Source organism: Nannospalax galili, unplaced genomic scaffold, assembly GCF_000622305.1.
Source record: "Nannospalax galili isolate Female #2095 unplaced genomic scaffold, S.galili_v1.0 scaffold355, whole genome shotgun sequence".
NCBI classification, from domain to species: Eukaryota; Metazoa; Chordata; class Mammalia; order Rodentia; family Spalacidae; genus Nannospalax; species Nannospalax galili.
In genome coordinates, this window is record NW_008336848.1 from 340,234 (window position 1) to 356,027 (window position 15,794).

The window sequence follows — 15,794 nt, forward strand, 5'->3', positions numbered from 1 at the left end:
GTGAGGGCGGGGCCAGGACCAGAAGCGGTGCTCCTGGGGCCCATGGAAGGCACTGAGTTGGTCTGGGTGAGAAGGGTCAGGAAGCAGTATTGGTTCCCCAGGTGTCTGGGGCCCCAAGACTAGGAATGGCTCAGGGCCCAAACTAGGAGTATAGAACGGCAGGAGGGCTGGAAGGGTGAATGTGGCTTAGGGAGTCCCGGGGCGGAGAGCTGCGCTATAGACTTACCCCAATAGGCCTGAGGATAGTAGTGCAGGCCATAAAAAGATTTTTTAAAAAATCTTGCACATTCTTTGTTGTCTCATCAGACTTGCCACTGAGACCCCTGAAAATACTACCTCCATCCTCTTTTTATGCTCTTCCTCCTCCAAACCTGTAAAAGGCTATTAGCAAGCCCTCTCATTTGGGCATATCTAGCATCTTAGGTTCTTTTTTGTTTCATTTTTTTGAGATAGTATCTTGAATTTTTTAACTCTGAAAAAGGCAACCAGTTTTAGCTCCTTTTCAGACTCCACTACATAAAACGCAAGGCTAAAAGTATACATTCTTGCTATATAACAAAATATTCACTTTTGTTTGTGAAACTAGCATGTGGGAGTATCAGAATTTTAAGCATTTTCAGGAACTTTCCTTTTTATTGTACAAGGACAAATGTTTTCACAATTATCAAAATTATTTCAAGTATTTGAGACTTTGAAATGCCATCAAGGACTTGCATTCCACGACTCTTTAAACTATTAAGGCCTAACATTTAACTTAATGATGAATAAAACCAAGTTGATTCCCATTCACATGATGACAAGTGAACAGTTGGCAGCAATTTCAACATCTGCTTTTAATCCATTTAAAAGTGTTAAGCAAACAGGGATTTTTAGAAAAGAGCTGGAAACCATAATATCTCTCCATTTTGTTTCTAGTGGTTGTCTTTCCTAATTAAATTTGGCTTTTTAATAGGCTATATAGATGAACTCAAAGTAAACATTTGGTTAGAGATTGACCTATTCTTGAGTTTGGTATGTTTAATGTGGGAGTCTGTTTCACTCTTTCCCCATTTCAAATGTGTTCCCAAATATCCCAAGCAAAATGCTCTTCCTGGTTGGAAACAGGGGTAATAAACAATATATTAGGTAGAACTAGACTAGTTTCTAACAGTTAAATTCTTTCTTTTCATGAATTAATGGTTCTAAGGACAGAGTTTATAAAGTGTTCTTTAGACAATGGCAGTGCTATTCCTGTTCGGCTCAGACACCTTCCTTTTAGGTATACGTCCTTTTTGTTTTTTAAGACAGGATCTCACTGTGCATCCCTGGCTGACCTAGGACCCACTATGTAGGCCAGGTTAGCTTCAGACTCACAGAGATTTGCCTACCTCTGCCTCTGGGGTGCTGGGATTAAAAGCATGCATCACCATGGCTGGATTGGTATGTCCTTTTAAATAAAATAGTTAACAGTGAAACACCAAAGGTAGTTGGAGAGAATTACATGATACATGATTTAAAAATAAAGACATTTCTATCAGAGTGTGGTGGCAAATACCTTTAATCCCAGCACTTGGGAGGTAGAGGCAGGTAGATCTCTGTGAGTTCAAGGCCAGCCTAGTATACATAGCAAATTCTAGGCCAGCTGGGGCTACAGGGAGACCCAGTCTTAAAAAGAATAAATAAATAAATAAATAAAATAAAATAAATAGGCATTTCTATGAACATATTCATTTATAAGTTAATTCTCTACTGTCCATGCTCAATTGGACAGCTTATAACTGTCATTTCTACATTCAAGAAAGGATACAGAATTTAAAGGAAATTGTAAGATAACAAGAACATGAAAGTGAGCACAGGTGCAGAAACATTCCAAAGTGTATCAATTGTGAACTAGCTCCAGGAGAGCTATGACTGGGATTCAATGCATTTGTATATGAAAACTTTGTATTATAATGTCAAAACATTGAACACCTCTGGTTTAGATAATGAATTTCTTTTTAAATTTTTAAAAATAATATATCTATTACTTTTATTTTATGTGTATGAGTGTATTGCCTGCATGTAGGTAAGTGCACCCATGTTGTACAATGCCCATGGGGGACAGCAGAGGCCAATGGATCCCCTGGAACTGGAGCTATGGACAGTTGTTAGCTGCCATGTGGGTGCTGAGATTGGAACCTGGGTCTTCTGCAAGAACAATCAGTGTTCTTAACCACTGAGCCATCTCTCAATGGAGAGGAGGCCAGAAGACGGTGGCAGATGCCCTAAAATTGGAAACTACAGCCAGTTGGTAGCTGCTATGTGGATGTTGGGAACCAAATCTGAGTCCTCTGCAAGAGCATTCATCTCTCTCTCTCTAGACCAATAGATAAATACCTTCTTCTCTATAATTTTACCTTTATTTTTTCCAGTTAATTACAACTAATTTCCTATTGTTAATTCCCTCCTGTAAACTAATAACTCCTGTATTCGTACTTCCAACTCTGCTTTTCTTTTGTGCACTGCATCTATATATCTACCCATCTACTTGGTGCTTGTTCTTGGATGACTCACAAACACTCTGAACTAACATATCCAAAGCAAGGTTCATTGTCTATTTACCCCAGACTCTTCCTGCCATTTCTGTATTGAAGAGTTTTTATAATCATGAGGCTTAGGCATTATTCTAACTTACTTCTTTCTCCTTCCCATGTATTATCAGAGCCTATGAATTTCTGTATCCCCAAGTGTTTAATAAGTTAGGCTCTTCTTATTGACCATGCAGTTTTTCTCTTATTTTGTTCTTCATCATGTTTTACATTAATTCCTTAGTCTTTACCCCCTTCCACATCCTGTACAGATAACATGCCCTCTACTGTAGGAGTTGGACCATGTACCTCTTAGGATCAGTTTACGCAACAGTTTTTGTTTTCAATCTCTTTAATGCCTTCATATACTTTTTTAGCTTCTCTCCTCCAACATTCCCCCATCACTTTAGAGCAGACCCCAGGCTAAACACTGGTTACTTACTTGGTCCATCAGAGGTATTTGAAATTGTGCCTATTGCATCACATTTTGTAGAATGATAATCTACCTAAAATCTTTCAAGGACTTGGCATCCTCTATGAAAGACTGTCCAAATTCCTCATCACTGATGACAGTGCTCTTGTAATCTGACTCATCTTCCCTCACAACTTTCACTTCAGCCACTGTACATCACAGACCCCATATATGCCTTGCTACACCAAGACTTTATGTCTTTGCTGAAGCCTCAGCTCTCTGCTGGGTAGCATTCTACTTACCTGCCTCAGTCAGTTGCTCCTTGCCCTACAGCTTGAGCAGCATTTCCTCTGTAACCCTCTCTCCCAATCAGTTCCACTCTGCCTTGGCTACCACTATTCACTGTTCCTTCACATACCTCTTCTTTCATTTATCAACTTTATGTTTGTCCCACTAAATTTTCTGCTCTCTACTTGACCCGCCCTCACTCTTTCAGGGGCTCCTGCTCCTGATGCAGGCGAACAAACCAGCATAACACAGTTTTATCTTGGGTTCTGCGTGGTTTATATGATAGGGAGGGAGGACTTACAAAGAGACAGTGTCATTGCAGCCCTGCTCACATAGCTTTCGCCGGAGCCAGGTGGGCGCATGGTCTCACCCCACAGCCTGTGGATGCTCCTTCCTGCTTCCACACCCGCAGGACGCCTCCGCCATTCACCCCGTGGCCGCACACTTCCCTCCTTCACCCTTCTTCCCAGGGTCGCCTGTGCTTGCCCTTGGCTCACGCTTTTCGGAGGAACGAGTGGTTTCCGGGCTACAATGATTATTATATAGTTATATTTGTTTTCTCCATTGGACACAAGACCTTTGGGACCAGTTTATCTTCACATTTCCAATGCCTTTTATAGCCCTTGACATATAACTATACTTTGCTGTATGAATAAATGGACAGATAAGATCTATAACTGCTGGAGCTCCCGTTGCGCATGGTACTTATAAGCTATATTACTGCAAACACCTGCAGAGAAATAACTGTATGCTAGACCTCATTCTAGTCACTGCCAACTCACTTTATCTTGACAATAACCTTGTAATTTAGCAATGGATGAATATGAAATCCAACTTCAGGTAAATCAAATAAGAGTAATTTTCTGTCTTCATAATTTAAGAAGCATCTTTTCTGAAGTAGAAATGATGGATGATGGTCATGTTTATATTAAGAAAACTTAATGAAGACATACACATAATGAGAAAGAGAGAGGGCATTAGTTCAGAGTGTCTTCTTCTTCTTTGCTTTTGACTTTTTGATCTAGGGTCTTCCTGTAGCCCCAACTTGCCTGGAACTCAATATGTGCACCAGGCTGTTCTTGATCATACAGAAATTCACCTGCCTCTGCCTTTAATCATAACAAAGTCACTACAATTTTTCAGAAATTGAAGCTGGATATTTCTGTTTCCTCACAGTGCAAAGGAAAGATCTAGTGCCATAATTTTGGGGTTTTTTTTGTTTTGTTTTGTTTTTCTGATCTTTTTGAGACAGGGTCTCCCTGTAGCCCCAGCTGTCCTGGAACTCACTATGTAGACCAGGCTGGCCTTGAACCCACAGAGATCTGCCTGCCTCTGCCTCCTGAATGCTGGGATTAAAGGTGTGTGCCACCACGCCCAGCAATTTTTTTTTTTTGAGACAAGGTCTCTCTGTAGCCCCAGCTGGTCTGGAACTCACTATGTAGACCAGGCTGGCCTTGAACTCAGAGATCTGCCTGCCTCTGCCTCCCAAGTGCTGGGATTAAAGGTGTGTGCCACCATGCCCAGCAATTTTTTTTTTTTTTTTGAGACAAGGTCTCTCTGTAGCCCTAGCTGGTCTGGAACTCACTATGTAGACCAGGCTGGCCTTGAACTCAGAGATCTGCCTGCCTCTGCCTCCCAAGTGCTGGGATTAAAGGCATGCACCACCACGCCCAGCTTAGTGCCACAATTTTTAACCTCAGGCAGAATAATTTTTTGGCATGAAAACATTATTATTGTAAAATATATTTGTACAAAACATTTAGTGATAAACTATTGGCAGAGATAAATCCTGTATCTGTTGTTTTATTTGTTTTTGAGACAGAGTCTCCCTGTAGCCCCAGCTGGCCTGGATCTCATTGTGTAGAGCAGGCTGGACTTGAACTCACAGAGATCCACCTGCCTTTGCCTCCCAAGTGCTGTGATTAAAGGCATGTGCCACCACACCCTAAAGTCTGTATTAATATATAACATAAATGCTTAAATTTTGCCAATCCTAGTCTTTTCATTGTTCTCTGGGGCCCTAGTTAATCTGTAATCCTAACATTTCCTTCATATGGAAAACTTTCCCAGATACCTTTATGACTGACTTGGATAAATAGTGTTTGGATAGGCAAACGTAAGAGAAAGTACTTCATAGAATGGTGGACATGATCAAGTGTGTTTAAGTGCCAGGTATTCTGGTGGGTCAGAGAGTAGACAACTCTACCTAGAGATAAGAGTTCTTCTATAGAGGTGATGGGAAGAGACAGCTCAGCCAGGATTTGGTATGGAATTGGGGGGAGGGATTGACTAAAGTTCTCAAATAAAAGAGAGCCATATGACCCAAGGAGAGTTTTACAATGATGAATGAAGCGAGTTCATATTAGATTGAAGGTGGACAGACAGATAGGGGGTAGGAGGTTGGGTGGAAGATAAGATCCTAAACTAAGATGCTGGCCATAACACTAAAAAGTAAAGAATGTGAGAAAGAATATAAAAAGAGAAATATTATGAAAGACATAGTTCCCAATTAGGTATGAGACACAGAAGGCTGAGAATGGTTCAGCTAATAGCCCTCAAAGAGAAAATGATAGTAAATGAGACAGTTGGAAGCAGACTGTGTAAACCAGAAAGTGGATGTCTTAGTTTGCCTTCAGTTTCTGTGATAAAAACACTGACAAAAACCAACGTGGGGAGGGAAGGGTTTATTTGGGCTTACAGCACAGTTCATCATCAAGGGAATCCAAAGCAAGAACTCAGGGCGGGAGCCTGGAGCACAAACCATGGAAGAACCCTGCTTATTGGCTTACTCCCCTGGCTTGTGCTCAGCCTGTTTTCTTATACAAAACAGGACAACCTGTCCAGGGGTGGCACCACCCACAGTGGGCTGGGCACCACATCACTCAACAATGGAGAAGATGCTCCACAGACATGGCCACAGGCCAATCCAATGGAAGAAATTCCTCAGCTGAGATTCCCTCTACCCAGGTGTGTCAAGTTGACAACTAAAGCCACAATTGACGTCTTGTCAACTTGGCACACAAACATAACACTTTAAACCACAGCTCTTCCATTTCTTATCCCCAAGATCTCATGCTAATATTAATATTACAACATAAATAGTCTTTAAAAAATTCAAAAACTTTAAAAGTCCAAAGTCTCTTAAAAGTTTCTTAACTGTGGGCTCCTGTATAAGCGTAAGCAAGTACTGTCTTATTTCAAAAGGGAAGATTCAGGCACACTTAAGAAAAACCTAAGTTCGGCAAAGCAGCTCAAGGCTAGACATCTGGGAGTCACTCACCATCTTCTAAGCTCCAAAAGGCGTGGGAAGCTCCACTTCTCTGGCTTGGCTGTCCACAGCACACACAGCTTGTCTCCTCGGCTCAGACTGGCTCCCCTCCACACCTGCTGCTGCTGTTGATGGTTGCCCCATGGTCCTGGCATCTCCAATATGCTGAGGTCTACTGAAATCAAAGCTGCACCTTCACCAGTGGATTCTTCTGGCTTCACACGAGGCCAAACCTCAGATTCTCTCCATGACCCCTTCATGCCGTCAAAACAAGTATCATATAAGAGACTCTTACACATTACCAAGTCCTGCTTCCAGCTTAAAATAGAGCCTTGGGCTGCCTCTAGACCATAGCTTCTGTGTACTAACCCTGAGGAAATACTTCCTAGAGTATTTCACCTCATTGATGCCTATTTCTTGTTACTAACAGCTAACCTGAATCAATTGTCCCAGTAAAGCAGGCCAGGTTTCACTTTCAAAAATTCTTAATTTGACACAAACAGCCCTGAAGAGTCTTTGCTTCCCTTTGAAGCTTTACAAACCAGGCCTCCAAAATCTATGTTTCTTTAGAGCATAACTGTTCCAAACTCCATAGCAACAGCTCACTAAGCTTTGAGCACCCAATGCCTTTTCTAGCCCAAAGTTTCAAACATTTCAACAATCCTACTAGATACATATGGTTAGGTCCATCACAGCAATACCCCATTTTCAGTACCAATTTCTGTTCTAGTTAACTTTCTTTTGCTGTGATTAAAAACACTGACCAAAACCAACTGGAGCAAGCCAGTGAGCAGAGTTCCTCCATGATCTGTGCTCTAGGTTCCTGCCCTGAGTTCCTGCCTTGACTTCCCTTGATGATGGACTGTGCTGTCAGCCAAATATGTCCTTTCCTCCCCAAGTTGGTTTTGGTTAGTGTTTTTATCTAGTTAGCAATAGAAAGCTAACTAGAACAGTGGATATGGTCTAAGGATCCAAAGTCTGATAAACTCTGGTTCTGGTTATTTCTGTGAGATCAAAGACAGCAAATCAGGAGATAGAGAATGGCAATAAGCACTCTCATGTGTTGTTTATGGGAGGTGAATTGGAACAACATTTTGGAAGCAGAAACTTGGAAATATTTTCCAAAAAATTTTAGATATATATTCTTAAAGCATTCTTTTATATTTTATTTATTGTTTTTTAAATTTTATGTGTATGAGTGTATTGCCTGTATGTGTATAAGTGCACCCATGCTGTGCAATGCCTGTGGAGGTCAGAAGAGGGTATTGGATTCCTCTGAAATTGGAGTTACTGACAGTTGTTAGCCACCATGTGGGTGCTGGGATCAAACCCAGGTCCTCTGCAAGAGCAGACAGTGCTTTTAACCGCTGAGCCATCTCTCCAGCCCCCGAAGCATTCTTTTCTAACAATTTATCATATAGAAAATTTCAAACAATTAGGCAAGAGTATATTCAAATATGCTCCTTGTCCACCATTGAATGTTTCATCTATCCAATGAAAAATGAGGTTGTTGCTAAAACAGAATAAGGTAAAGCTAGCTATACATGCTGATATGGAAAGATGTTTATGATCTATTATGCTTAAAAAACAAGTTCCATAATAGCATATCTAGTATGACATCATTTTCTTCCAACATTGTATATGTCTGAAAAAGTCTAAGGCTATATATGGAATTGCTAACTTTTTATAAGTATGATTTTGGAAAACTTTCATTTTACATATTTATAAATTAAAATATTTTATCAATTGATTTGTAATGAGAATAAATATTAGGAAGCTCCTTTTAGAAAAGCTGGAATTGTAGGAAAACCACTTATAGATCTTAAGAATGTCAATAGGTCACTGATATAAAGATGAGATGCCTTGTCAGAACAAGGTAGATAAACATGGTTTGGACTTAATTATGAGAAACAATTAAGTAGTATGTGGTAAGTATGTATATGAAGCAAATGGACAGGCCCTTTCTGTTTTGGTACCTCCAGAACATTCTAGCCTCTTCTCACACTGCATTATGTTCCTTCTCACACTGGTGTCCCTTGAGTAAAGTGTCTCCCAACACATGGTCTTTGCATTTGTTGTGTTTTCTGCCTTGAGAGAGCCCCCTTCAGCCCACAAGTTCCAACATTTGTGCACCTAGCATCTAGTTATTTGTTATTCTTCAGACCTCAATTGTTACTTCCTCAGAGAAGTATCTAGAAATCCTTTTGGAACATCAAAGCCCCCTTACATGTATCTGTAGATCTACCATATGTGATTTGAGTGGAGGAGTCAAGAAATTTAAAGTAGGAAAGATGGGGCTGGAGAGATGGCTCAGTGGTTAAGAGCACTTGCTGCCCTGGCAGAGAACCCAGGTTTGGTTCCCAGCATCTACATGGGGGCTCACAACCACTTGTAACTCCAGTTCCAGTGGATCTGACTCCTCTTCTGACCTCTGCAGGCACCAGGACCCATGTGGTGTACATACATACATGCAGGCAAAAAAATCATATATATAAAATAAAAACAAATAGGGCTGGAGAGATGGCTCAGCACTTAAGAGCACTGGCTGTTCTTGCAGAAGAGCAGCACAGACATAGCAGCTAACAACTGTCTGTAGATCCAGTTCCAGGGGATCCAACTCCCTCTTCTGTCCTCTGTGAGCACTGCACAACACAGGTGCACTTACACGCATACAGGCATAACACTCATACACATAAAAATGAATAAATAAATAGTAAAAATAAATAAAAGTGGGAAGGAGAAAAAGGCAGAGTGATGTACACATGAATGATATTTATTTTTAAAACATTTCTTCTTGATCTATATGACTTCTGTACCTGTTTCTTCTACTTTTAAGTGTATTTGTGTTTCTTTGTTAATGTTTCTCCTGAGGGTTTTAAGAGAATCTTGAAATCATTTGTAGACTGTGAACTCCTTTGTTATAATCATATCTTAACACTTGGAGTAACTGTCTTCCAGCACTTTTAAACATTGCAGTACAGACCAAGTTCTGTTTATAGCTTTAGAGAGGATGACCTTATCTACTACCTTTCCTACTTGCACCTCTTTGCTCTGTCATGTACACAAGTTTAGATCTTCACTGCAGTTTTAATCCTCTGCACATCTGAATAATAGAGGGAACTAACACAATAAAACCTCCACTACACCACTTGTAGGAATTCCACCCCAAGGATTCTGATTGCTGGTCTAGAGTTGGACCCGTGTGTCTGTGTGTGTGTGTGTGTCTGTCTGTCTGTCTATGTATGTTTTGTTTTGTTTTTGGTCTTTTTTGAGACAGGGTCTCCCTATAGCAACAGCTGGCCTGGAACTTGATATGGAGAATAAGCTGGCCTCAGTCTCATAGATCTACCTGCCTCTGCCTCCCAAGTGCTAAGATTAAAGGTGTGTGTGTTTTTAATTTTAAAAATATTTTATTTGGGCCAAGCGTGGTGGCGCACACCTTTAATCACAGCACTTGGGAGGCAGAGGCAGGCAGATCTTTGTGAGTTGGAGGCCAGCCTGGTCTACAATAGTGAGTTCCAGGACAGCTGGGGCTACAAAGAGACCCTGTCTTGGTAAAGACAAAAAAAATATTTTATTTATTTTTGTTTTATGTGTGTGAGTATTTTGCCTACATATAGGTATACGACACAAGTGCCTGATGCCCACAGAGGCCAAAAGAGGGTGCTGGATCCCCCTGGAACTGGAGTTAAGGACTGGTGTTAATTGTCTCATGGGTGCTGGAAACTGAACCAAGGTCCTCAAGAAGAGCAGTAAATGCTCTTAACCATGCAGCCATGTCTCTAGCCCCCCACAATTATATTTTAAAACTTTTTCAAGCAATTCCAACATGTAACCTGCATTAAAAATCAGTGGATTAAAGTAATCTTGAAGCTGAAACTATGTCTGGAGAACTGGAGAACACTTGATTTCTAGGAGTCAAAGCTTGACTGGTTCCATTGGACCCTTACCACAGGCCTCTAAGATGGTGTCAGAGCTACAAAGTAGAGACTGAGCACAGAAAGTTCTCGAAAGTGTGAAGCTGAGGCATGGCTCTGAATTAAGGCTGATGATTTTGAACCAGAGCAGCTGGTTCTAGGAACTAATTTAAGTACAGTTGGTTTCAGAACAGTTGTTCATGAAGAACAGGTCAAGTGCTCATGGGTACCCAGACAGATTCCCTTCTCTGTCACTCACATGACTCAATGACTTTAAGAATAAGCAAATATCATTTTGAGGGGGGCTAATGGATGGGGAACCTGAGGAGGTTTAGGATTTTTTTTTTCATAATCCAGCTGTTAGGATGCCTGATTTCCAAATTCTAGAAGTTATTTCCAGTTGGAGAGACCCTCAAGCAGGACACCTCATCCCTAGTCCTGGCTTGGTCACAAAACAGAAGGATGTGTCGTCCTATTAAGTCACCTCTGGTCCTGTGACCTTGGTTTCCTTGGATGAGGCAAAGTGAACTCAGGCTGCCTTCAACTCTAACAAGTGACAGTAGGTGGCACTCATGTAACTTCAGTGGGAAGTAATCAGGAGCATGTTGGCTGCCTGGATCCTTCAGTTCCTTAAAAGACCCAGGGACCTACCTGCCTGGGACAATTTGGGAAATAATGGAGTTTCAGGAAGACTGCTTGTATTAAGACTTTTGGATCTGTGAAGTCTGTTGTCTTTTATCATCTTCTTTTGTTGATTATGCGCTGCTTTCAGAGTCCTCTTCTTTTTACCATCTTAAATTTTTAAATGTTGAATAGAAACTACTGCAATGGATTAGCTACATTTATTTTGTTGTTTGTGTTTTTCGATCAAGGACTTACAAAGTAGCACCATCTGGCCTTGAATTTGCAATTACCGCCCCCCCCAAACCCCAGTCTCAGCTTCCCAAGTACTTGGATATCATATCCAGTTTACATTTGTAATTTCTGTGTGACATAAAAGCATACAGTGTTATTTTGACAATTACTAAGCACTCCCTGTCCCATGCCACTGTGTCAGTAACTTTTGAGAGAGAGCTACTGTCCTAATACTGTACTTTAAGCCCACTTATTTAAAGAAATCCATTTATTCTTCTCTGTAATGAGTTGTCTGCCTCTGTGCAGGGTCATTGTGACATAGTCCTGTTCAAAACCCTGCTTCCAGTGCTTATTTGTCCTGACATCCCAAGTTCCCAGAGAAGCTCCTTCTGACTCAAGTTCATTTCAGGAATCCAGCCTAGCTCAATAAAATTGAAACCTCCATGGTCAGATGGCACTTTCTTTATTGGAAAAATCATCCCTGTCACCTATTGGAATCTTCCTTCTGTCTAGGACCACAGAAATAGCAGTCATTAAAGATCTAGCAAGAAAAATAAGCACACAGGAACTTATTTGGGAGTATAAGTCTGTATATCTGAGAAGAGATATAAGAAGTTTCATATTGTTAATTAATTTTGAGAGTAGGTAGGGAGACACTGACAGGATCTTTGAGTTGTGTGAATTTCTTGGGTTGATGTATAATAGGAACTTACTGACCTACAGGTGGGATGTGATATAGTGTTAGCTTTACCATAAAGTGTTGAATGCACACAGGTAAAAGATCAGAAATAGCTAAAGCCAAATATTTACATCAGTGACATTTGGAGTGATTTCTCATTGTCATCTGTATACTTTTCTGTATTTTTAAATTTCTTTAAAGATCATGATTTTGGGCTGGGCATGGTGACTCCTGCCTTTAATACTAGAACTTAAGAGGCAGGGGCAGGATAATCTCTGTGAGTTCAAGGCCAGCTTGGTCTGCATATCAAGATCCAGGTCATCTTGGGGCTATAGCAAGACTCTGTCTCAAAAAGATAAATAAATAAATAAATAAATAAATAAATAAATATTTTATTTTGTGAATTATTTCAAAAGGAAAAGAGGAAGAAAAGGAAAGAAAAGCAAGTGAACAGAAGTTTCTAATAAAGAAGTTATTTGTAAGTTTCCCTATTTGTGGTTAAACAGTTAGTATGACTTCAAAAGGGTATTGTACTATTTCCTTTGGACAAGGAAGATATGTGCCTCTAAGCTCATTCAGTGATAGCACTGGAAATACTTGAACTAACAATGTTAAAATTGTTCTCAACCACAGTATCAAATTGCCTTCTAAAATTGCATCTTTCTACCAATAGTTTGGTAAAGTTTTCAGTCCTAATCAGAGAAGCTTCTTTGGGCACTGGATGGTGGTTAATGCAGAAACTCACAGCTGATCAAAGTTCAGAGAATCAGTGTCAGTGGAATACTCAGCTACAAATGGGACATCCATACCACCCCCCAAGGCTCATGGGCCATCATGGAAGAAGGGGGTGGAAAGATTGTACAAGTCAGAGGTTGGGAGGAATGAAGCAAACATGTTAGAACAGTGTTTTCTAACATGACAGGACCACTGCACTCATCAACTCAGAGCAACTGTGGTTGCCTGCACAAGACCTGCACAAGATCAAGCCAGTCAACATTCTAGCATGGGGGTGGGGGGGGTGGGGAGAGGGGCTTATGAGCCCCCACTGCTAGCTGAGGAGCTATGGACAGTTGTTGATGTTAGTGGGCAAAAGAGTCCATTTTCTTTAAGGGGGTGGCCGCAAGGTAGATCAACCTCACTCCAGTGGATGGTGCCATATCCATGAGTATATGGGAACACAGATTCAACTTAGGTGGTTATTTTAAAAAATGAACATGAAGTTGGGAGGGGATGGGGATGGGGATGTGGAGGTGGATCTAGGAGGAGTTAGGAGGAGGAATAGTATGTGAATATGATCAAACTATATTGCATGAAATTATTGGAGAATTGATAAAAACATTATGTTAAAAACATTGCCATGCACAGTGGCACATGCCTTTAATCCCAGTACTTGGGAGGCAGAGGCAGGCAGGATCTCTGTGAGTTTGAGGCCAGCCTGGTCTACAAAGAGAGCACCAGGATAGTTGGGGCTAAAGGGAGACCCTGTCTCAAAAAGAGCAAAAAGTAAGATTGTCTTCAACCTATACCAAAAAAATCTCAAAATTAATGTGAGATACAAATTTTTAAGATAATTATAATTTAAATATTTTATCTTTAATTATGTGTATATGTGCGTATTTATTTGTGGGTTTGTATATGTGAGTGTATATGTGCCTGCAGAAGCTTTGGATCCCCAGGAGCTGGAGTTAAAGGCAGTTGTGAGCTGCCTGCTGGATGTGAGGGCTGGGAACTGAACTATAAGCCCTCTTAACTGCTGAGCCATCTCTCCACCCTCAATAGATTATACATTATTTTCTTTACTCAGAATACTTGTAGCATAGAATTGCTGTTCTCTACTCTCTCAATTATCATACTTTTTCTTTCTTTTTTTTTTTTCTTTTTTGAGGCAGGGTCTCCCATGTAGCCCCAGCTGGCCTGAAACTCACTCTGCAGACCAGGCTGGACTCAAACTCACAAAAATCCACCTGCCTCTGCCTCCCAAGTACTGGGATTAAAGGCATGTGCCACCATACCCAATTGCCACCCTTTTACTTTTCATTATCATACCAGTTCTACCAAGTGTGTCAGGTTCTCAGTTGTGGCTTCCTTTAGACCCTTTCGTTGCCCCTGGTTGTTCCTTTTAACATCCCGGATGTAAAGAAGGTTGGGCTCTTTGGAGGGAGGTTCTAATCAATTTTAACACCAACTAGTTATTACCTAAGAGTTCTGGTTTCTATTTTTCCATTTGTAAAAAACAAAAGAATGGGGAGCTGGAGCGATGGCTTAGTAAAGTGCTTCTGTACAAGCATGATGAGGACCTGAGTTCAGATCTTCAGCGCCCACCTAACAGCAGTGCATAGTGATGCACATCTGAAATTCTAGCTTGGGAGTGGGGGTGGGACACATCTGTAATTCCAGCTTGGGAGTGGAGGTGGGGCAGTTGGGTATGGGAGAGATAAGTGATTCCTGGAACTCCTTGGCCAACCATCCTAGCTGAATTGATGAGCTGCAGGTTCAGTGCAAGACCCTGTCTCAAAATGAAAGTATTTGAAGAAGACACCTGATACTGACTTCCGGCCTCCGCCCATTCACACACCCTCATGTGTGCATATGTACTCACATAAATGCCACACACACAGGATGGGGAGGGAGAGAAAGAAGGAAGGAGGGGAGGAGAGAGAGGGAGAGAGAGAAAGAGAAAGAATCTTACTGTCTCTACACCACCTGGATAAAATAATGTGTGTAACAGCTCTTGAACTTTTATAGGTGTGTTCTTCAGAGAGCAGATGGTGAGACAGAGTTAGAAGCACAATTCTGGAGAAGAATAGTGTGAGTTCAAGAAAAGGTGAGTAAGCCGGGTGTGGTGGCACAGACCTTTAGTCCCGGCACTGGGGAGACAGAGGCAGGCGGATCTCTCTGTGAGTTCAAGGCCAGCCTGGTCTACGTAGCGAGTTCCAGGCCAGCTGGGGCCTCAGGGAGACCTGTCTCAAAAAGACAAAAAAAAAAAGAGTAATCAGGATCGAGCAGGGGTCTTCGGCCTACACTGCTTTGCTTGCCCAATAGGGCATCAGTCTCCAGTGTGTGATCACTGCTTTGCTCTGGGTTTAGTTGGGGGCTGCCTCATGAAGAATACACCCTTAGCTCAACACAGGGGAGTTCTTGAAGCTAGGTAAAAGTTATTTCTTGAGAAAAATGGAAGCAGAGGTACACATCTCATGTCTGCCACAACTGGCCACCAGATTGATTCTACTTTGGGACAGTTATAGGTTGTCTCTCACATTGACATCCATCCCATATTGCCTTGTGTAGTGGATATCTGTGTACTTCTCATGCTGAAGAGTTTCCTTTCTCTGACTATAAACTTCTATTCTTCAATGTTGTTCATTCTCTCTGTGTATCAGCCACATCTTTCCCTGTCTTCACCCGTTATCTTCTTCTTTACTGTGAGTTAAACTAGTGCCTTGGCATACTGGACAAGAGCCCTACCATTATATTCCCTGCCCTTTTCCTACTTTGTGTTTAAGGAATTTCCACATTCTTCACAATGGGTAGGCTAACTTATTCTTACCAATACTGTGCATGTTTCCCTTTTCTCTACACTCTCTTTTGATAAAAGCCATTTTTTTTGGTCTTTTGACACAGGGTCTCCCTCTAGCACCAGCTGACCTGGAACTTGCTAGTAGAACAGGCTGGCCTTGAGCTCACAGAGAGATCTGCCTGCCTCCAAATGCTGGAATCAAAGTCATATGCCTACCTGGGCTCCTGATAAGCCATTCTTATTCAGGGGAGTTGATATATCTCTTGATGGTTTTGATTTACAGTTCCCCGATGATTAGAGTGATTGCACTTC